A 19,916-nucleotide genomic window follows, 5' to 3' on the forward strand; every position below is an offset into this window, starting at 1 on the left:
ACAGAAACTGAAGAGAAGACATTTTTCTTAATAAACCTAAATGTTTAGCCCATTGAGCCTAGTCCTCCAAATACTAACAATACATGTTTCTATAGAGCTTTAAGGCTTACAAAACATTTTCTCCACCGTACCTCTGCCTGAGGCCTAAAGAAACTATGGTCATAGCTTTTGTGAATTGTTGTGTCAGGGCTCATGTCTGAAGCTAGTTCTTCAGATTCTAAATGCAGTTCTTTCTACTATATCACTGTGTTGCTAAAGTTTTTTGGAACTGGTTCCAGAATCCTTAGATCTTCCCTCCTTGGGTGCTGAGTTTCCTGCCCTGCAGCTGATCGGATGAGTCTTTGAGTTCCTGTCTCTGCTTCATTACTGATGTGCCTAGGCTGGCTTTATTACTGAACAAGGCAGCTGGCCAACCCATGTTGTCTAAATATTGAGAGGAGTTGTTAGGGAAGTTTCCTTGGTGACTGAAATACTGATTGGCATGTAGGTGATGGGGAGATAGGGACTTTACTATCTTGTCGTCATGAGTTTATTTGTTTTCCTTATCTCTAACCTGAAGCTGATTGAGGAATTTAGGGGGGAAACTGGTAATCTGGCATTTCAGGGAGGCAGTGATCCATGCTAAACCAAAGGAAATTCTAGGGAAGTCTTCAGGGATGGTCAATGGCCAATGGCAAGAGGAGTTCAGGTATTAGCTCAAACCCGGTATCTGGAATCTGAGTGGCAAGGGTGATTTACCCCCCAAAAGCAGGCATTTCAACTTCTTACATCAGTACTTCAAGGACCCATTTTGTCAATGTAACTATTCCCTTTATAGACTGAAAAAGGATTTTAGTCCTCTATTTAAAGAAAGGGAGGGACTTGAAGAAGTCCATTGAGTGAGTCCATTTAAAGCAAGGTGGGAACAGAGCTCAGCCTGGAAGAAATATAAAGCCTATGGAGGCAAATAGCATGGACTAAGAATGGAAAGCTAGGATTCAGATTGGAAAGGCCTTTGAATGGCAAGATCAGTGACACAGTTTATTCTTTAGGCAATGGTAACTGCTAAAGGCTTTTGAGTAGGGGAATAACATGAACAGAGCAGTATATTATTGAGACAACTTGGGCATGAAGTAAGTAGTATGGGTATGAAGTAGAACTATATTTAACTTGGGGTCAGTAATGAGAAGCAGGGAGATGGGAGCATTCACCCCCTGCTCTGGGCGGCTGGTGGGGTGAGCTCTTTTCCCCACAGTATCCATGGTTCTTATAATTCTTCTTGTGGTCTTTCCTTCAGATTTCCATATTTGCAAGTGAGGAGCAGTTTCCTCCAAAAGGGACTGACAGGCATGATGTCTTTTCTAGAAAAATTACTCCATATAGAAAGTAGATATCAGGTATAGGAAAGTTTTTATTTCCTCAAACAAGGAAAAAAATGCTTACAACATAAAAGTCAGATAAGTGTGCACTGAAAAAAACTTAAAATATGTACTAGGGACCTATCACAAAGTCACTTAAGAGCCCATAAACAGATACAAAAACATACAAGGCACTCAAATAAGTCACAAAAGCCCATAAACAGGTACCAAAACCCCTCACTCTTGGGTGAGAAACTAAACTGTCCTGCATAAAAATTCCTCTATGGCACATTTTAGCACATAGGACAATACACAAGTGTCTATAGTGGATCCCCTGCTAATATATAAGGCGGAGATTTGGACAGAATTGGTCCTCAGTCTCTTTCGCTTAATCATCACTTACGTCATACACACTTCATGTGGGTGTTCCCCAATGCTCTGTCCTGTACCCTCTTTTCCCTTTATACTCTTGATCTTGGATCAAATGAAAAAATATTTGTAAAGCACTTAGCATGGTACCTGGTGCTTAGTAGGTGCTATATACCCTTCCCTTCCTCTTCCCTCCTGGTGACATCATGAGTTTCTATGGGTTCCCTTATCATCTCTAAACAAATGACTCCCAGATCCGTCTATCTTGCCCTAACATGTCTTCTAAGCTCCAGGCCTACATTACCAACTGCCTGTTTGACCATTCAGAATTGATGTTTGATAGCCATTTAAATTCAATATGTCAAAACAGAACTTAATCTTTCCCCCCAGACCTTCTTTTCTTCTGAATTTCCCTGTTATTGTTGAGGGTGTCACCATCCTTAATTTCATGACATGGGTGTCGTTTTCTACGCTTCATTCTCTCTCACCCCACATATCCAATCAATCGCCACATCTTGTCACTTCTGTCTCCCCAGCACTTCTCACTAAATCCCTCATACTCTGATCACATAGCCATCACCCTAGCTCAGGCCATGTTACCTCTCAGCCCTGAACAGTGGCTCCCAAAGGTTTTGTTGCACAAATCCCTTCAACAGTACCAAAAAATGTGTTGTGAACCTCAAGGGAAATTAATGTGCTAATAATATTGTGATTATTCTTCTAGATATATTAATTAACTGCTTATAATAACTATAATGATAACTTTTGCCTCAAAACCTCTGAATTAAAATTTGCATTATGTAATTATAATTATAAAATGTAAAATTGTATTCTACCTACAACTATGAAAACTCTAAACATAAAATTCTAAAACTAATTATAAAATACTTAAAGCACAAGGGTTCAACATTTGTAAATCAGTTTCCAAGGGATGGTCAGATGCACACACATAACCTCATTTGTGTTTTATGCACTGTTCTAGAGTAGCTCCCCTTTGGAAATCCTCCTTACCCTTTATTTTATGTGGGACATCTGTAAGAATTAATAGAAATAATCCAGGAAGTCCTTACATCCTTTCTACAAGACCACATTAAATTAATTTATCTTACACATTTTGTTGACTATGAGATGGTTTATGATGGTTTCAAGGTGACTTATAGTGCATAAGCCCAATCATGTTTTTCAAATAACCTGATATTCTCTGCAGGAATGTAACATCTTGATCATGTGATTATACAGCAAGTGAGGTATGACTACAGAGTGAGAGGGGGTAACAAAGGAGGGCTACTCCAGTACAATTCACAGAAAAAAAAATGAGAGTATATGTATGTATCAGATCATTCATTGAAAACTGATTTATAAATGTTGAACTTTGTGATGGTTTGAAAACAGTTTGATGATAGGTTGAGAAAATGAAAGAACATATTGTACTTAGTGAGAAGCAGTTAGACTCCAGGTCCAGCACTTTATCCACTAACCACCTAACTACCCATTTGTAGCACAGTTTAGGCAATTCTTTACTGTTTAAGGTGACTGCCTCTAAAGAACTTTTGTTGTGAACTCATGGATTGTCATGGAGAACCAGTGGGAGCCACTGTCCTAGACTATTGCAATAACACCCTACTTGGTCTCCCTGAATCAATTCCCTCCCGATCCAATCCATCTTCCATGTAGTCACCAAAGCGCTTTTTTTCTAACGCTCAGATGTGACCATATTATTCTTTATCCTCCCTACTCAGTATACTCCAACGGCTCCTGTTACTTCCAGAATCAAATAGAAATTCTTTCCTTTGACATTTAAAGCTATTCACAACCTAGTCCCTTCCAAACTTTCTAACCTTCTTACATATTACTACCAGCAATGTGGTACAGTGTACCAATGGGCAGCTAGGTGGTGCCATAGTGCACAGAATGCTGAGCCTAGAGTCAGGAAGAATCATGAGTTCGAATCTGGTCTCAGACACTTACTAGCTGTGTGACCCTGGTGAGGTCCTTAACCCTGTTTGCCTCAGTAAAATGAGGGCAAGAGGGAAATGACAAACCACTCCAGTATTATAGAGTATCTTTGCCAAGAATATCCTAAATGGGGTCTTGAAGAGTAGGACGACTGAAAAAATAACCGAACAACTCACAGGGTACCCCTAGAATTCTACTTAACAGCTACTCTTTTGGGGCACAACCCAAGAAAATGAGCACAAGTTGAAGTGAGTAACTCAGAGGGGTGCTGTACATAGATGTACATGGAACGTGCCCTCTATTCTCCATGAGGACAGCATTGATTTCAATTTTGTCTTTTTATCTCTAATGCTTAGTATAATGCCCCAAACATAGTTGTGCTTAATAAATTCGCATTGATTGACTAATTAATTAAACTGACATTTCCTCAGCCTACACTGCCAAGTGCTGCAACTACCCCTGGGATGCCAGCAGGAACAAGGGCCAGGTTGTCCAATGTCCCAGCTCCATGTCTCCAGCCCCTGGAGGTCAGATTATCTTCTCTTCTGTTGTTTCCCTGACCAGTGTGGCCTCAGAGATGGAACACTGGGCCTGGAGTCAGGAAACAAGGTTCTCAGATAATTACTATATGATATTGGCCAAATCAATTAACTTCCCTGTGCCTCAAGTTTTCTCATCTATAAAATGAGGGCATTGGGATTCATAATCCCCAAATTTCCTTCCAGCTTTAAATATTTTTTTTAGAGGGGGGAAGGCAGGGCAATTGGGGTTAAATGATTTGCCCAAGGTCACCTAGGTAGTAAGTGTTAAGTGTCCGAGGCCGAATTTGAACTCAGGTCCTCCTGACTCCAGGGCCAGTGCTCTATTCACTGCACCACCTAAGCTTCCCCCCAACTCTAAATCTTTAATCCTCTGATCTTTTTGACCTCTCTATTTCTGTTTTTGTTATTAAGTTGTTTTCAGTAATGCAGTCTTTCTGTGACCCCATTTGGGGTTTTCTTGGCAAAGATACTGGAGTAGTTTGTCATTTCTCTTCCAGCTCATTTTACAGATGGGGAAATTGAGGCAAACAGGGTTAAGGTGTCCAGGGTCACACAACTAATGTCTAAGGCCAGATTTGAGCTGAGGTCCTCCTGACTCCAGACCCAACATTCTATCTACAATGCCACATAGCTGTCCCCAGTAACACTCTTGAATACAAAACCAACTTAAAATGTAATTGAGGAATCTTTAACAAAATGAGTAAAAATGCAACAGGACATAGATTAATATGTGCCTTTCTAAGTCAATGTACAGTTTCAAGGGTACTCACTTAAGGTTTAGTGGCCCTTATTTTTTCAATTGAGTTTGACACCACTGCTCTACGGAGATGAAACAGGTTTATAAATAAATAAATCTGAGACAGATATATAATAAATACAAAATGATGGGCTGGGACAGACTAACAATCAAGGCATCAGAAAAGACCTTTTGAAGAAAGCATCACTTGAGCTGAGCCCTGAAGGACTTTAGGTATTAGAGAAGGCAGAAGTGATGAGGGAGAATGTCACAGACTTGGGGAAAGCTTGTGTCAAGGCATTAAGATGGAGATTGAATGCCTGCCTATGGTATTCCATTGTTTTCAGACTCTGTGACCCCATTTGGTGTTTTCTTGGCAAAGATACTATAGTGGTTTGCCATTTCCTTCTCCAGCTCATTTTACAGATGGGGAGAGTGAGGCAAACAGGGTTAAGTGACTTGCCCAGGATAATATAACTAGTGTCTGAGGCTAAATTTGAAGGCTTGTCTTTCTGACTATGCCCCATGGGTAACAGCCAGTAGATCAGTTTGACAGCTAGGTAGTGCAGTGAATAGAGCCCTGGGTTTGGAGTCAGGAAGACTCATGTTGAAGAGTTCAAGTCCAGCCTCAGACACCTACTAGCTGTGTTACCCTGGACAAATCACTTAAGCTTATTTTCCTCAGTTTCCCCATCTGTAAAATGATCTGGAGAAGGAGAACCGGCATACCACTCTAGTATCTTTGCCAAGAACCCCTCCCCCCAATGGAGCGACAAAGAGTCTGACAGGGCTAAGAAGACTGAACAATAGACTGAAGCATAAGAAAGCATAAAGAGTTAATGTGTAATCAGCTTGGAATGGTAGACTGGGGCTTGATTGTGAAAAGTTCTAAATGCCAAATAAAGGAATTTGTATTTAATCTTTTAGAGTCTAGACCCTAGGGAGCCACTGAAGCTTCTTGGGTGGGAGAGTGGAAAGGTCAGATGGATTCTTTAGAACTATTCATCTTAAAAGGTCTCTGGCTCTGACATTCTGTCCTCTATGTTAACATTTATATTCCATTGTTCTCAGTTCTTACAAGTCTGTGTTTCATGTTCCAACAGTCTTTGATTCTAAGGTCCTTTCCAGCTTTGACATTCTGTGTTTTCAAGGACTTTCCCTCTGAGATCTAATGCTTTAAAGAAACATCTGAAATTGAATGTGTCACCACTGACATCTCCTCAGTTCTTAGACCTACAAAGGTGAGCAATGCCCCCTTATCACTGACCTCAAAGCCATTTTTTATGACTCACTCTTGTTGGCTCCACCCAACCAGGCCACTGTGAGATCTACATGAAATATCCCACATTTGACCTCTTCCTCTCTATTTTTACATTTTTTACTCCTGGAATTACAGCAACATCTTTTCTGACTTCTGCATTCTCAGGTTAGAAGTCAACTAAAATGACCAAATAACATGTGGGCATTGAGATTCAGTCTGCACTGTACTGCCAACGAGTTGCCCTTGGACAGTCAACTCTTGTCCCTTCCTAAGTGTGCCAATGAAAGGGTAGGGGGCGGAGAATAAAACAGGGACTAAAGAAGGGGTTTCCATATTGAAGGGAAGAGAAAACTCTACGGTGCTAGCCAGAAGGTAAAGAAGGGCTTAGTCTCAGAAGAAGCAGAAAAATGAGTGAGTGAAGAGAACTATTCAAGGTTTCAAGTCTTTCTCCCTAGTCCAGTGCAGGCTCAGGTTAACTCTTACTAAGATGCTTTAAACATTTCTACAACTTGATATCTTTCTTGTGCTCATTCAGTTCTCTCTGGTTACTAATAGTAAAAAATCGTTAGAAAACCTCAGAAGGGTTTGCTTACTTGCACAGGGATGAGAAGGAAAGGGCAGAAATTCCAGAATGATGGCCTGGGAGGAAGAGAAGAATCCAGGCAGAAAGGGGAGTGGGTGACAGCCATACAATAAATTTAAAAAATAACAATCTAAAAAGGAGTAGATGAGTGTGAGGGAGGCTCTGACAAAGAAGAGAATAGGAGACTGACTTGGGGTGCTGCTCAACGATCCAGAAGTTAGCTAGAAAGTATACAGGCCCCAAACCCCTCAGTCTACCCCGAGGGTTTCCCCTGTATTCCAGCTTCACTCTTTTCCAGTTCTGCAAACTTTTTCCCCTTAGTGCTGCTGCAAAGGTGTCTTCTTTGCTCATTGTGTCCATATTAGGATTTCCAGCTGGAAGGTGCCTTCGAGATAGCCCAGCCTGTCTACCTTATTTTAAAGCAGAAAAACCTGAGGAGTAGGGAAGAGAGATTTATGCTCTTTCTAGGACACCTCCTCCATCCTCTGCCTTCACCTTCTTCCCCAACAACCTCCGAGTTTCTCCTTAGAGACCCAACCCATAATAGAGTATTTTTGAGTGATTCCTGTGTGTTTACTTCTGAGCATGTTTCTGGGGGCTCCAGAATCATATTTCAAGGCACTTTTCATGTTGTAAGGGGACAAAGGAAACAAACAAAAGGAAACAAAAAGATTAAAACATTTATTAAGTCCTTACTGTGTACAAAGCACTGTGCTAAGTACTAAGGGGTACAAATAGAAAAATGACATAGTTTCTTTTTTTCAAGGAACTCATATTCTAATGGAGGAGACAACATATATCAGAGGTTTCAGCTGCTCGTCAGATGGAGAGGTCCCATGTTCTTTAGGGTACAAAGCAGATGGTAGTTCCTCTTCTTTTTTTCTTTTCGGAGGAGGGAAGGTAGGGCAATTGGGGGTAAGTGACTTACTCAAGGTCAATGGCTAGTTTTGTGTTAAATGTCTGATGCCTGATTTGAACTCAGGATCTCCTGACTCCAGGGCCGGTGCTCTATTCACTGCTCCACCTACCCACCCTGTTCCTCTTTTTAAAATGTCATTTCCACTAATAAAATCCTATTTTTGGGATGCTGAACCATCTGATGGTGCCAAGGAATTTGGTGACAGTATCTCTTTCCTGGGTCTTTAGTAGCTGTGGCTATGACAATCATAGGAGCCAGTGCCAGGCTGCATGTCCCAGGATGGCGGCAGAGTGCATTGGGCTGGAAGCACAGCCATTCCCAAGGCTCTTGGCTTCAGGAACCTCAGCTGCCTCCATTGGAGTGCAAGGGGAGATGGTGGCCAAGGTGATGGGGCTGGTTTGATTGGCCTGGCAGGTGCTGCCCCCCATCCCTCCTGAGGATGCTATGCTGTTTTAGCCAGCTTGGTTGGCTTGCTCTGTGAGTGGCAGTTGGTGGGGATGGCTAACCCCTTCTCCACAGGAGTTGTTTGACATGAAGTCTGGGCTGGAAGCAAGACCAGTGGTCCAAGAGGTGCTGCCATCCCCAGAGTTCCTGTGCCCACCTCACTATTGGTGGCATTTGGTCCGTAGTTGTTGCTGGTGGTGATAAGGAAGGTGGAGCATCTATCTGTTCATAATGATTTTCCCCCTCAGTGATGGCTGTGGGGACCAGAATGGAAGCACGTCTGGTGATTTGGGGGTACTATTAGTCCCCTCTTGGGCTCAGGGTCCTGGGCTGTCTCCATCAGGGTTGAAGGGGAAATTGTGGTCAGTGCGGTGGTGACGTTTTGATTTGCCTGGCACATGCTTCCTCCCTTTTCTCCTTCAGGGTGCTATGCCGCTTCAACAAGCAATTCAGTAACAGTAAGGAAAACCAAAAGACTACATTCTGTGAATATGTATTCAATAGTGGGGTACAAAAGTATAATGAGTCGCATGCTATCAGGTAAGTGCTACATACTCTTTCTGTACTGCCCAAGTCTCAGTTTTCTTACCTTTCAAAGGAGAGGTTGGACCAATAGAGTGAAAGTATGGACAGGGAAAAAGTGCTGACCCTGTAGACAAAAGACCCCTGTTCAAATGCTGCCTAACTACCCGCGTACCTAGACAAGTCACTTGCCCTCTAAGATTTCAGTTTCCTTACCTGTAAAATGAATGAATTGGACTCAATGGCCTCTGAGGTTCCTTCCAGCTTTAGAATACAAGGACCCCGAGGGTGTGCTGGTAAATATTTAACAACCATCTTTCTTTCTAAAAAAAGTAAGTCTGACAAACTTTTAAGTTTAATTTGCATTATTAACATTTTTTCCCCATGATTTTCTTAAGTCTAGGGTTAGGCAATCAATAAATCAAGCCCTGATCTGTAGGTTTCCAAGGTGTAAATGCTCACAGTGAAAAATTTAACAATTAGCTCCTGTGAGCTGGGTCAGACAGGCTCTAGCGCACCCCTGCTTCTGTTTCTTTCCAGTTCTAAATGATATGATCCTATTGTCCTATGAAATGTTAGGGGAAATTTAGAGAAGAGAGAAGAATGAGGACTGGGTTAGTTAAGGAAAGCTTCATGGAAGAGTGAGATTTGAACTGGTCCTTGGAGAATATGGCTTAGCGAGAAGACAATTGTATTTGGAGTTATATGACCAAAGTTCAAATCCGTAATCAGTCCTTTATTATCTATCTGGCAAATCATTTAACTCTTCTGGGCTTCAATTCCTTGATTTATAAAAAACAAACAAACGAGGGGATTGGATTAAATAATTTCTTAGGTCCCATCCAGCTTTGAATCTGCAAACCTATGTATTTCTATAGGGAGAGCTTGATACCCAGAGTCCTCCACACTCCAGTTCTACTCTACCTATCTACCATTTTTATTCAATATTATTTCCTTTCAGACAGTCTACAGTCTAGACAAATGTGCCTCTGCCAATTTGGACCCCGCCTCTCACCTCCATGCCTTTCTAATGGTTTTCCGCCATGACTGGCATTCCCTCCTCAGCTCTTCCTTAGAAGCTGTAGCTTTCTTTCCAGCTCAGTTCAGCTGCCACCTCTTATAAGAAGTCTTTTTATAATTCCTGTTCCTTTCTCCACCTCCCTCTTGTGAAGTGTTCTTAGCATCATCAAATTATGATGCATTTGCTTATCTGTTTACAGGCTCTATTCCCTCCCAGGCAACGTAAGCTTCCTGAATGCAGAGACTGTTTAATCCTCATCACTCTATCTCCGGAGCCTACTATTGTGGGCTCATAGTAGGCATTTAATAAATTCTTGTTGAGTTGAGTTAAAAAGGAGATTCCAGGTGAGGAAAAAAAGAAAAACAGGGCATCAAAGTAGGAATGTATGTATGTGTGTGTTATGTATGTGAATTGTGTAATGTGTATATGTAGAGTGTTTGTGTGTAGTATGTATACGAGCATATGTGGATATAGTGTGCATATAGTATGTATGTGTAGTGTGTGCGTGTGTGTAGAGTACATGTGCATAGTATGTTTGTGTATATTACATAGTATATGGAAGAATGTGCATCTATATTATATATGTACATGTTTGTGGTGTCTTTGTAGTATGTACATAGGTGTGTGTGAGCTGGGAAAGATCTCATAGATTAGTCCAACCATTAATTTTACAAATGAGAGAGCCTGACTTTGTCAAAGTCACATAGACAGGCAGGCAGACAGATAGATAGGTAGATAGCTAGATGAAAGGTAGATATAGATAGATGATAGATAGACAGATGACGGGTAGATGGATGAATAGACAGACAGATGATGGGTAGAAAGAGCGAGCATTTCTTAAGTGCTTACTGTGTGCCCTGGTACTGTGAGAAGTGGCTGGAGATACCCATACAAGCAAGCAGGATGGTTTCGTCCTTCAACCAGCTTTTTTTTTTTTTTTAATAGGGAAGCATAATAGATAAAAGGGAACTGAAAAGAGAGATGGAGAACAGACTGGTCTGGCCAGCGGAGATGGTTGGGAGGTGGAGTTGAGGTCTGGTTCTCAGCAATAAGAGTCAAAAGTTCATCTCTCTGAGTCCAGGGACCCTGGGGCAGAGGCCAAATTTGCAGTGGGGGGAGATGGGGATGACAGTCAGAGCATACACAAGCTGGTGAAGAGATGGTTTGGGCATCAACAGTAAGTGAGATTTATTCTAAAACTATAGGACTTTAGACAATATCTAGTCTTACCCCTTTATTTTGCAGGTGACAGAAGCTCTGCAATTCAGAAAGAGGAAGACGCTCCTTGTCATCTTCATCTTCAGCTTCTTAGCCCTGATCCAGGATACCCAAGGTAAAATCATTTCCCTTGCCTTCTCCCACTTCCCTGCCCAGGAGGTTAAAAGTCGTCTGTTTCTTGAAGGTAAAGAACTCCTTGCTTGGGGGAAAAGAGAAGATAGGTCTTTAAAAGAGTCGTGAGTCAAATTTGTGGGCAATATTAGGAACCCCTGGGGTTGGGTGATGAGTCACTTCCTTCCCCAGATGTTAGTGTGGTACAGAGCATTTAGGGATGCCACACTTAGGAGAGACAGGAGCTATTTGGGGGTTCCCCCTTTGTCTACGGTGTGTCTCACAACCATTACCACAGGATGTTGGCGTCACAAATTTAATGGGCCATACTCTGACGTTCTAGCCAAGTGATTAGGATCATGTTTAGGGATCTCCCTGGGGCTCCCTTTTCTTCCAGCATCTGTGGCAGCTCTGGGGAGGGGACTGGACAGCTGGTCCCATCCTGAGAACCCCAACATGATCTGGGTCTACTTTGGATTATATTTTGACAACACTAGAAGTCCTACTCAATCCAGAAGTTTGTAGTCCCACCTTCTATGAATATCAGGAGCCTGTCTTGCAAACTCCTGAGAAGTTTGACAGCTTGGGAGAGAAGGCCAGCAGGCTGTATAGATAAGGAAAACTGAGGCTTAGTGAGATTAGGTGACCTAGAAATCATAGGATTTAGTTGCATATACTGTTAGCCATGGCTGATGTTTCGGTTGATTTTTTCTTTTGGTTACTAATTTCTCTTTCCTTTTAAATCTGTTACAAGGAAGGACTTGCTGGAAAGGTGAGAAGTAGGGCAATATTCAGTGATGTAGAAAAGACTTTACAAAAATGAATGAGTTTAAAAATCACAAGAATTAGATCTGCATAGGACCTTAGAAAGGGCCTTTTACGGATGAAAAACCTGAGGTTCAGAAATGCTAAATGACTTCTCCAAGGTTTACCAAGATTCTTGACTTTTCTCAGACCCATTTCCCTCCCCATCCCTTCATACTCCACTGGGGCAGATCTGAACTCTTTAGCCAAAATGCCAGAAGACTTCCAGGATGCCTTGGTACCCTGAAGGGTGCTGTGGATTATTCCCTTTATAAGTCAGATGTCCTTAGAGGGAAAAAAGTTGTCATTGACCAAATTGTTATTTAGTGGGACTAAACAATAGTCTTTTCTGCCATCTGCTGGGCCCATAAAAACAATGTTGCTGTTTCCCTGCTTCGAACTGGAGCTCTCTCCAGATGGATGCATGACTAACTCACTCACTCACTCAATTCATTCATTCAATTCATTCATTCCTCAGTGTTCCCATGGCCACCACCCCAGTTAAAGACCTTCATTACCCCACCCACCTGAACGATTGCAATAGCCTCCTAAAATGTCATCCACCTCCACTCTCTCCCCCGCCAAGCCATCCTTCATACCTGTCATCATGTCACCTGGTCATATCACTCCACTGCTCGTAACCCAACAATGGTTCCTTATTTCCTAACAAGGGCAATGCAGACACTTTTACCTGACATTCAAGTCCTCTACAGTTTGTCCCTACTCTGGTCTCTGTTCCCTATCCCTGCCCCGTGCGCTCCTACCTCCAACCACCTTGCTTCCCTATGCCTAGAACACCCTTTCTTATTTCTTTTGCCTAATGAATTCCCATGTATCCTTGAAGGCCCAGCTTAAAAGCTGCCTTTTCCAGGAAGTCTGCTTTGACTCCCCCTTCCCCTCTTTGGATCTGATACGTGACTTTGTTTGCAGCTCTTTAACGCACTTGCCATGGATTGGTTTCTACCATAATTATTCCTGCATAGTTCAGACCTCCCACTCTGTCCCTTCTCCCATTCTTCCTCTGCTCCTCCCAACCTAGACTCTAAGATACATCGGAGCTAATACAAATCTTAGCTTCTTCAGAGGCTGGTCCTATGTGCTGTACACTGCAGACTCCTATTAAATGTTTGTTTTTGAAATAAGTTTTTATTGACATTCTCTGTTTCTTTTATCACCATATTTATCCCAAGTATCCATCCCCCTCCACCATCACCAAAGCCATCCTATAGAACAAATAACATGTTCTAGAGATTGAAAAAGTCTGAAAACCCTCGCAATGCGTAAGAATCTGTAGACATCCCATTTTCATGAAGGAGTGGCTTAGGGGTGTCTTCTCATATCTCTTTCTTTGACTCCTATTTGATCTTTAGAATTTTGTTACATTTATTTATTTATTTATTTTTTAAAAGCAATTGGGGTTAAGTAACTTGCTCAAGGTTACACGGCCAGTTATTTCTGGGTGTGGTGCTGAGTATCTGAGTCCAGATTTGATCCAGGTCATCCCGACACTGGAGCCGGTGCTCTTACTCGCTGTGCTACCTGGCCGCCCCTGTTACATTTATTTTTGTTGGGGAGGGGGGTGCGCTGTCGTTCTTTCCATTTGCATTGTTGTAGTTATTGCAATACGTTGTTTTCTTGGCTCTGCTTCCTTCCTTCTGCATCAGTTCCTGTAGGTCTTTCCACGCTTCTCTGTCTTCATCACACACATCATTTCTTACAGCACAGTAATATTCCATTACATCCATAATTTGTTTGGATATTCCCCAATTGATGGGCATTGACTTTGGAAATGTTTGCCAAATGCCATTGCTTCCAACAGATCTGACTTCATGTGTCCTCTCTGAGATGGAAAAGACAACATAATATAACAAATATTTATTCAGCATGTAAAGAGCGTTACACTAGGCACTGGGGGGAAATACGGAACTGAGCTATGACACAGTCTTGTCCTCTTGGTATTCATAATCTAAGTGAGGAGAGGCCTAAGCACATCTGAATGCAATTTCTAAGATTACATAAATGCAGTAGAAGGCATTTCGAATTTGAAGTCAGAGAACTTGGGATCAAATCCCAACTCTGTTGCCAACCAACTATGTAACTCTGGGAAATTCATCTAACTTCTTTGGGACTCAATTTGTAAAATGGAAATCATGATTGTCATGGCAGGGACAGAGGGAAGAGGGGGAGAGGAAGGGGTTGGGCAGAATGATTCAAGCCTGAGTCTAGCGCTACCCATTATGTCACACTGCCCCTCAGATGTATATATAAGATTATTCTGTTAGTGGTAGCGGTAAGATGCTTACATAGGGTATAGGTGGGTGGGGGGGAGTGTGAGGGTAGAAAGATCTATAAGAAAATGGTTGTAATCGTTCCATGTGATGAGGAAGGCCTGCAGTACTAGAAGCAGGAATAGAGAGGAGACTTGAGACTGATAGATATTTTGAAGGTGGAATTGACAGGGCTTGGTTTTAAAAAAAACCCAAAACAGTCCACACTCCTATGGTATTTCTCAATTCTCAAAGACGTATACCAAAGAACTCTTACAACACATTTGTGAGAATAAGAAGCATATATTGGTATATGCCCTTCTACAGATGGGTAAAATGAGTCCCAGAACCAGGAAGTGATTGACCCAAGCCCAAATAATGAGTTCATTTTGGCCTTAGTCAGTAGGGACTCAAAGATTCCCACTATTGACATACACTAGACCCCAAAGAGGTTAATGATAGAAATATAATATATAAATAAGGAACTAATCATAGCAACACTTTGTAGTAGCAAAACAAAACAAAAACCTAGAGACAAAGTATATGTCCATTGTTCAGAGGATGAATAAATAGTGATATACAAATGTGGGGGAATAAATTAAGATTTCCGAAATACTTGGGAAGACTCATATGAACCAAGACAGAGAAAAGTAAGAAGTCCTACAGGAACAATACTGGCCACAATACCTAAAAGAAAGCAACTCCAGGCCGCTAGGTGGCACAGTGAATATTTCACCAGCCCTGGAGTCAGGAGAACCTGAGTTCAAATCCAGTCTCAGACACGAAACACTTACTAGCTGTGTGACCTTGGGCAAGTCACTTAACTCCAATTACTCTGCCCCCCCCCCAAATAAAAATAAAAAAAAATTTTGGGTGGCTAGGTGGCACAGTGAGTAAAGTGCGGGCCCCCGGAGCCAAGTTTGGTTCTGGCCTCACACACTTAACACCCACACACACACACACACACACACAGAAATAGCTGTGTAACGTCGGGCAAGTTACTTAACCCCAATTGCCCTCCAAAAGCCAAAAAATAAAAAGCCCAACTTCAAAAGACGTCAGGTCTCAAACTGAGGTAAATGACCAATCTTGACTTTGGAGAGTTCACACAGAATTAGATGTGAGGTCTACGTAAGGAAAACCTGCTAACAATGAAGATATCCAAAGGAGGAGAGGCTGCTTTGCAAGGTGGTGAGTGTCCCATTACTGAAGAGCCTTGAAGAGAACATAACTGACCACTTATAGAAAGGATTCCTGTTGATACACAGGTTGGACTAGATTCCTTCTTTGGTACATAGTTCATAGGACTTCAGGCTTTAAGTAACAATGGAGATCATTGCATCCAACCTTCTCTTTTTCAAATGAGGGAATTGAGTCTTGGGGGAAATGACTTGTCCAAGGTTATATTGGAGGTGAGTCACAGAGCCACCTCTGAGAGTCTATGAATGCAGTGGTGATTAGGGTGGACTCAGCAGGCTGCAGCTGTTCTGAGGCTCCTCCTCAGACTTGGAGGTTCACAAGGACAGCATCTCAAGAGAGAGACCCTCCATTGATTGAGATGAAGCTTTCCTGCCAGGCCCCAAGCTCTTTCCTATAGTTCAGAGAGAATGGATTCAAAGAGATGAGCCCTAAGTAAGATGGCATTTCCTGGATGGGTTGCTGAACTGAGAGAGGATTTGCCAGCCACCCATTCCTGAGGACTGGGTAAGGACTGTAGGAGAATAATCTCATTCTTAGCACACCCTTGTGTGACATCATAACAACAGATGAGCCATAGGAAGAACTTCCCCAAGGCTAATGGGATATAAAGATTTGTCAAACCTAATGATTAATCAATCAACCTGGGATTTCATCAGTGTGGGTGGTCCCTCTAAGGCTTACTCTAGTAGGCGATTTCATGAATTGCTAGGCCAAAGAAAATGATCACCTAATAGTCAATCTCTGGTGATTGATGGACCTTTATACACTTAGCTAGACTGGTTCTTGGGTCTAGACATATCATTTACCATGTAACCCATACTTGACACATTTTTAGCTTGATTAGCTGAAAATGCCAGAACCTGTTCTGGACTGAGATAGTCTTTAATAGTTCAGGGTCAACTTCATGTCATGATGAGACACTGGACTACTTAAATAGAGGAATGAAATCCACTATCAAATATTTATGGAAGATAAATTAAGCTCTTCATACCCTTTAATGCAAAAATTCCCACTATTGCCATATGCTATACCCCAAAGAGGTTAATGATAGAAAGAAAGGTCCTATAAATAATAAAATAATCATAGCAACACTCTTTGCTGTAGTAAAACAAGACAAAAAAAAATTAGAGACAAAGTATGTGTCCATTGTTCACAAAATGACTGAATAAATAATGATATGTAAATGTAGGGGAATATTATTGACCATCAGAAATGATGAAAATGAAGATTTCAGAGAAACTTGGGAAGACTCATATTGATGGGGTACAGGCTCTGGGAAACCCTTTGAACTCTGATTGAATCTTCCTACTTGATGAGGCATTTGTCTGACTCCATAAGCCTTTCATTATTGCTAGGCCCCAAATCTCTTACTTTTAACCTAGCTTCCTTATCCAGCTATTTCCCACCCTTAATCCTATCAAAATATTTATTAGAAAATCTGTTAGCCTTAAACTAGACTAGCTCTCCATTATCTGTCATCTCCAGGTAACCTTTAGCTACTTCCCACCTTTAATCCCATTACTGGAGTCTGACTTCAATCCCCTCAAGATCCTCCTTAGACTCCTCCTGAAGACCCCTCCTCTAGACCACCCCTAAATCTTTCCACAATCTTTCTATTTATAAGATCCATCTTGCCTCCATGACGGGGCTGAGAATTCAATCTAATGCAGACTCAGTCTGTGTCAGACTGTTCTGGCCCACTTGTCAATACAAGTGTCACATATAGGTAGGCTCCTTAAGAGTCTACCCATTATGGCGAATCTTTAATAAACTTTGCTTTACTTTGGTTGAGAGAAGACTTGAGTCAAATTTATTCAGCAGGAACTGGCGTGTGTAGCAGCAAGCACCCCAAGCGTCCTCAGGGTTTGCAGCTACCACAACTGGGAAACAAACGATTATCCCAGCCCCCATACTTTCCTTTTACTCTGCAGATCCTGTTTGTGATGCCATTTTGTAGCAGCAAGCACCCCAAGCGCGTCCTCAGGGTTTGCAGCTACCACAGGTTCTTGGATCTGCTTTGTTAAAGGAAAGCAACTCAAAATGGGTTAACAAGCTTACTTTAATCAGTCAGACATATATTGTTTACCTTGTTCAGGAGAAAAGGTCAGCACCCTGAACCTCAAAGTATACAGGCATAATTATCAAGACAGAAACATCAAGTAGACAGATTTCCAAACTGTCCAACCATTACATCCATACCCAGTCAACATCTGGGTTTCCACATTCTGGGTTTTTCAAAGCCGGGGGACTCTCAACAACGGCTTCCCAGAATTCAGATCAAATCACAGAACACTTCTCAAAGAGAGTCCCAAAACAAAGCTACACATCAGGGCTTATATAGCCTTCTCCTGGCTCAGAGAATGTAACAACCTTATTGACCCACTGGCCAATCAAGAAGTATCTACTGAAAAACAAGCCTCCCATCCCAGGCTCCAGGTGCACGTTAGCCTAGGGGCAGGGAAGATCTTTAAATCTGCATTTCCATTACAGCGTGTTGATATTTTGAGGTCTTGAGTACCCCTAAACCCCAAACCTCAACAATATGAACCAAGACTGAGTGAAGTAAGAAGGCCTAGAGAACAGCAGTGGCCACAATACCTAAAAGAAAAAAAAGACATCAGTACTCAAACTGAGGTAATGACCAATCTTGACTCTATAGGAATGGTGATGAAACATGACTCCCCATTGAGTGGGGGGATCTGAATGGAGCATCTGCTTCCAGACATATCCATTTGTTTTGGTTGTTACAAGAGAAGGTTCTATTGGTAGACTGGTATTGGAAAATAACAACTTTAAAAAAAAAAAAGCATTATGGAGCTTTTTAAACAGTATTGAGCATCTAACTATGTGCAAGGGACTGTGGAAAAGGAGATAAAAGAAATATAAGACCTAGTTTCTGCTCACAGTGAGCTTCAAATCTACCATCAGGTAATCATGAAATTTTAGACCTGTTAACATTGCTTTTGGGAGCCATACTGTGGAGGGGCATTTTAACTTCCCTTTTCAGATGTCTTTTGTAGTCATATAATTTTCACTTCCAAATTTATCCCCCCTCCACTCATATAATTAACATATCAATTTTGTGAGACAGAACACACAATATATTTCATTCTCATAGGAACTTCCTTTCTCACCTTCCCCTACTCCCCAGTTCCCGTCTCTGAAAAGAGAAAGGAGAGGTATTTTCTCATTTCTGGAACCAAGTTTAGTCATTATAATCGCACAGAATTCAGTTTTTCTTTCTTGTTCTTTCTCTTTAAATGTCTGTAGTTATATATTTTGTATCCCCAGATCTGCTTGTTTCATTCTGAAATAGTTCTTTTTAAAAGGTTTTTTTTTTGGGGGGGGGCTTTATTAATTTGTTTACTTTTAGTGTGCAAGATTCAGTTCCACAATTCCTTGAGTTTCAAATTTTCTTCCCCTCCCACCCCAATCAGTTCTTATAAGTCTACCCCTGAGTTTCCAAATTTGTCATATTTGTTGTGTCTTTAAAGGCACAGTGACATATATTGCATGTCTTTTGTATACAACAAATTAGTTTAGCCATTTTCTAATCATCAGTGACTGAGATGTTCATAATACTACAGAGGGGAAAAAAAAAGAATGAGAAAATATCATATATTATTAACAAAGATAGATGACCAGGAAGGTTTTAGTAATTATTGACCCATGCACCTACTTTTTGCCTATTTGAAATCTTTGACAGGTCCATATGTACAAAGAAGATATCTTTGATGAAACATGAGAATGGAACAGGCAGGCTTTCTCACATGTTTCTCTACAGCAGATCACATCTTAACAGCTGCATAATTGACTGAGATGTAGGGCAAATACAAAAAGAATTCTTGTTGGGTTGGGTCAATAAGAAAACAACAGAATTGATTGAGCAAGCAGGTTAGCCACGTCTCTAGGGGAATTAATGGTTGAGCCCTGAGTAAGTTTGAACGTTTCAGAGCTGAGGATAGAGATAGAACAAGGCAGGGGGAAGGAATCTTCTCTCTATGCCCCCTCAACTGTCCAATTCATTGGAGCTACTGGACTAGTGGGAGCCAATTCATCCACATACTCAGTCTAGACAGACACAAATAACTTTGTTTTTCTTTTTGTTGTTGATTGCTGCTAATACTGTTTGTCCTTCCTTCTGGAAGAGGACTGTGACATGAGGAAGGTGAAGCCAAGACATGTAAGTGAATTGGATTTAAGTGAGGGAGCCTCCAGAGTCCTCGGGGTCCAGTGGCAAGATCTTGATCAAGACTTTGGAGATGGTCCAGGATGCAGTGGGGAACCTTGGTCTTTTCAAGCTAAGGTCTTTAACAGGTCTCATTTTAACTGAGGCAAAGCTCGTTTGATGATAAAGGCCTAATAATAAATGAGGCAAGGAATGGCCTCTTGAAAAAGAAAATAGATCTGGGAGGGGAAGACCCTCAGGGTTTCTGACCAAAATAGAAATAATTGCTATTTACATTCATTCTGAGCCAATGGCCCAAACAATGAGCAAGCTGGGCTTGGTCTGGTTCTTATTATTGGTCAATCAATGAAGGGTAGTATGATTTAGTGAGGCAGAGGGATTTGGGATTTAGGTTGGTCTTTAAGAGAATGGGGGAAAAAGTTTCAAAGATTAAAGAT

The 19,916-nt window shown here is 41.6% G+C and overlaps 1 long non-coding RNA gene across 1 annotated transcript in view; it reads left to right on the top strand.

Moving 5' to 3' along the window:
- The first annotated feature begins 9,369 nt into the window (after positions 1-9,369).
- LOC138172510 (uncharacterized) overlaps positions 9,370-19,916 on the top strand; it is a 26,340-nt gene continuing 15,793 nt past the window's right edge. Inside the window, exons 1-2 of the long non-coding RNA XR_011171139.1 lie at positions 9,370-10,034; positions 10,936-11,023. This is a non-coding gene — a long non-coding RNA (uncharacterized lncRNA). The remainder of the gene's footprint in view (positions 10,035-10,935; positions 11,024-19,916) is intronic.

The sequence above is a fragment of the Petaurus breviceps genome, unplaced genomic scaffold, assembly GCF_028583685.1.
Source record: "Petaurus breviceps papuanus isolate PSGF00001 unplaced genomic scaffold, PetGlider_PUasm1.0 551, whole genome shotgun sequence".
In the NCBI taxonomy this organism is placed as follows: Eukaryota; Metazoa; Chordata; class Mammalia; order Diprotodontia; family Petauridae; genus Petaurus; species Petaurus breviceps.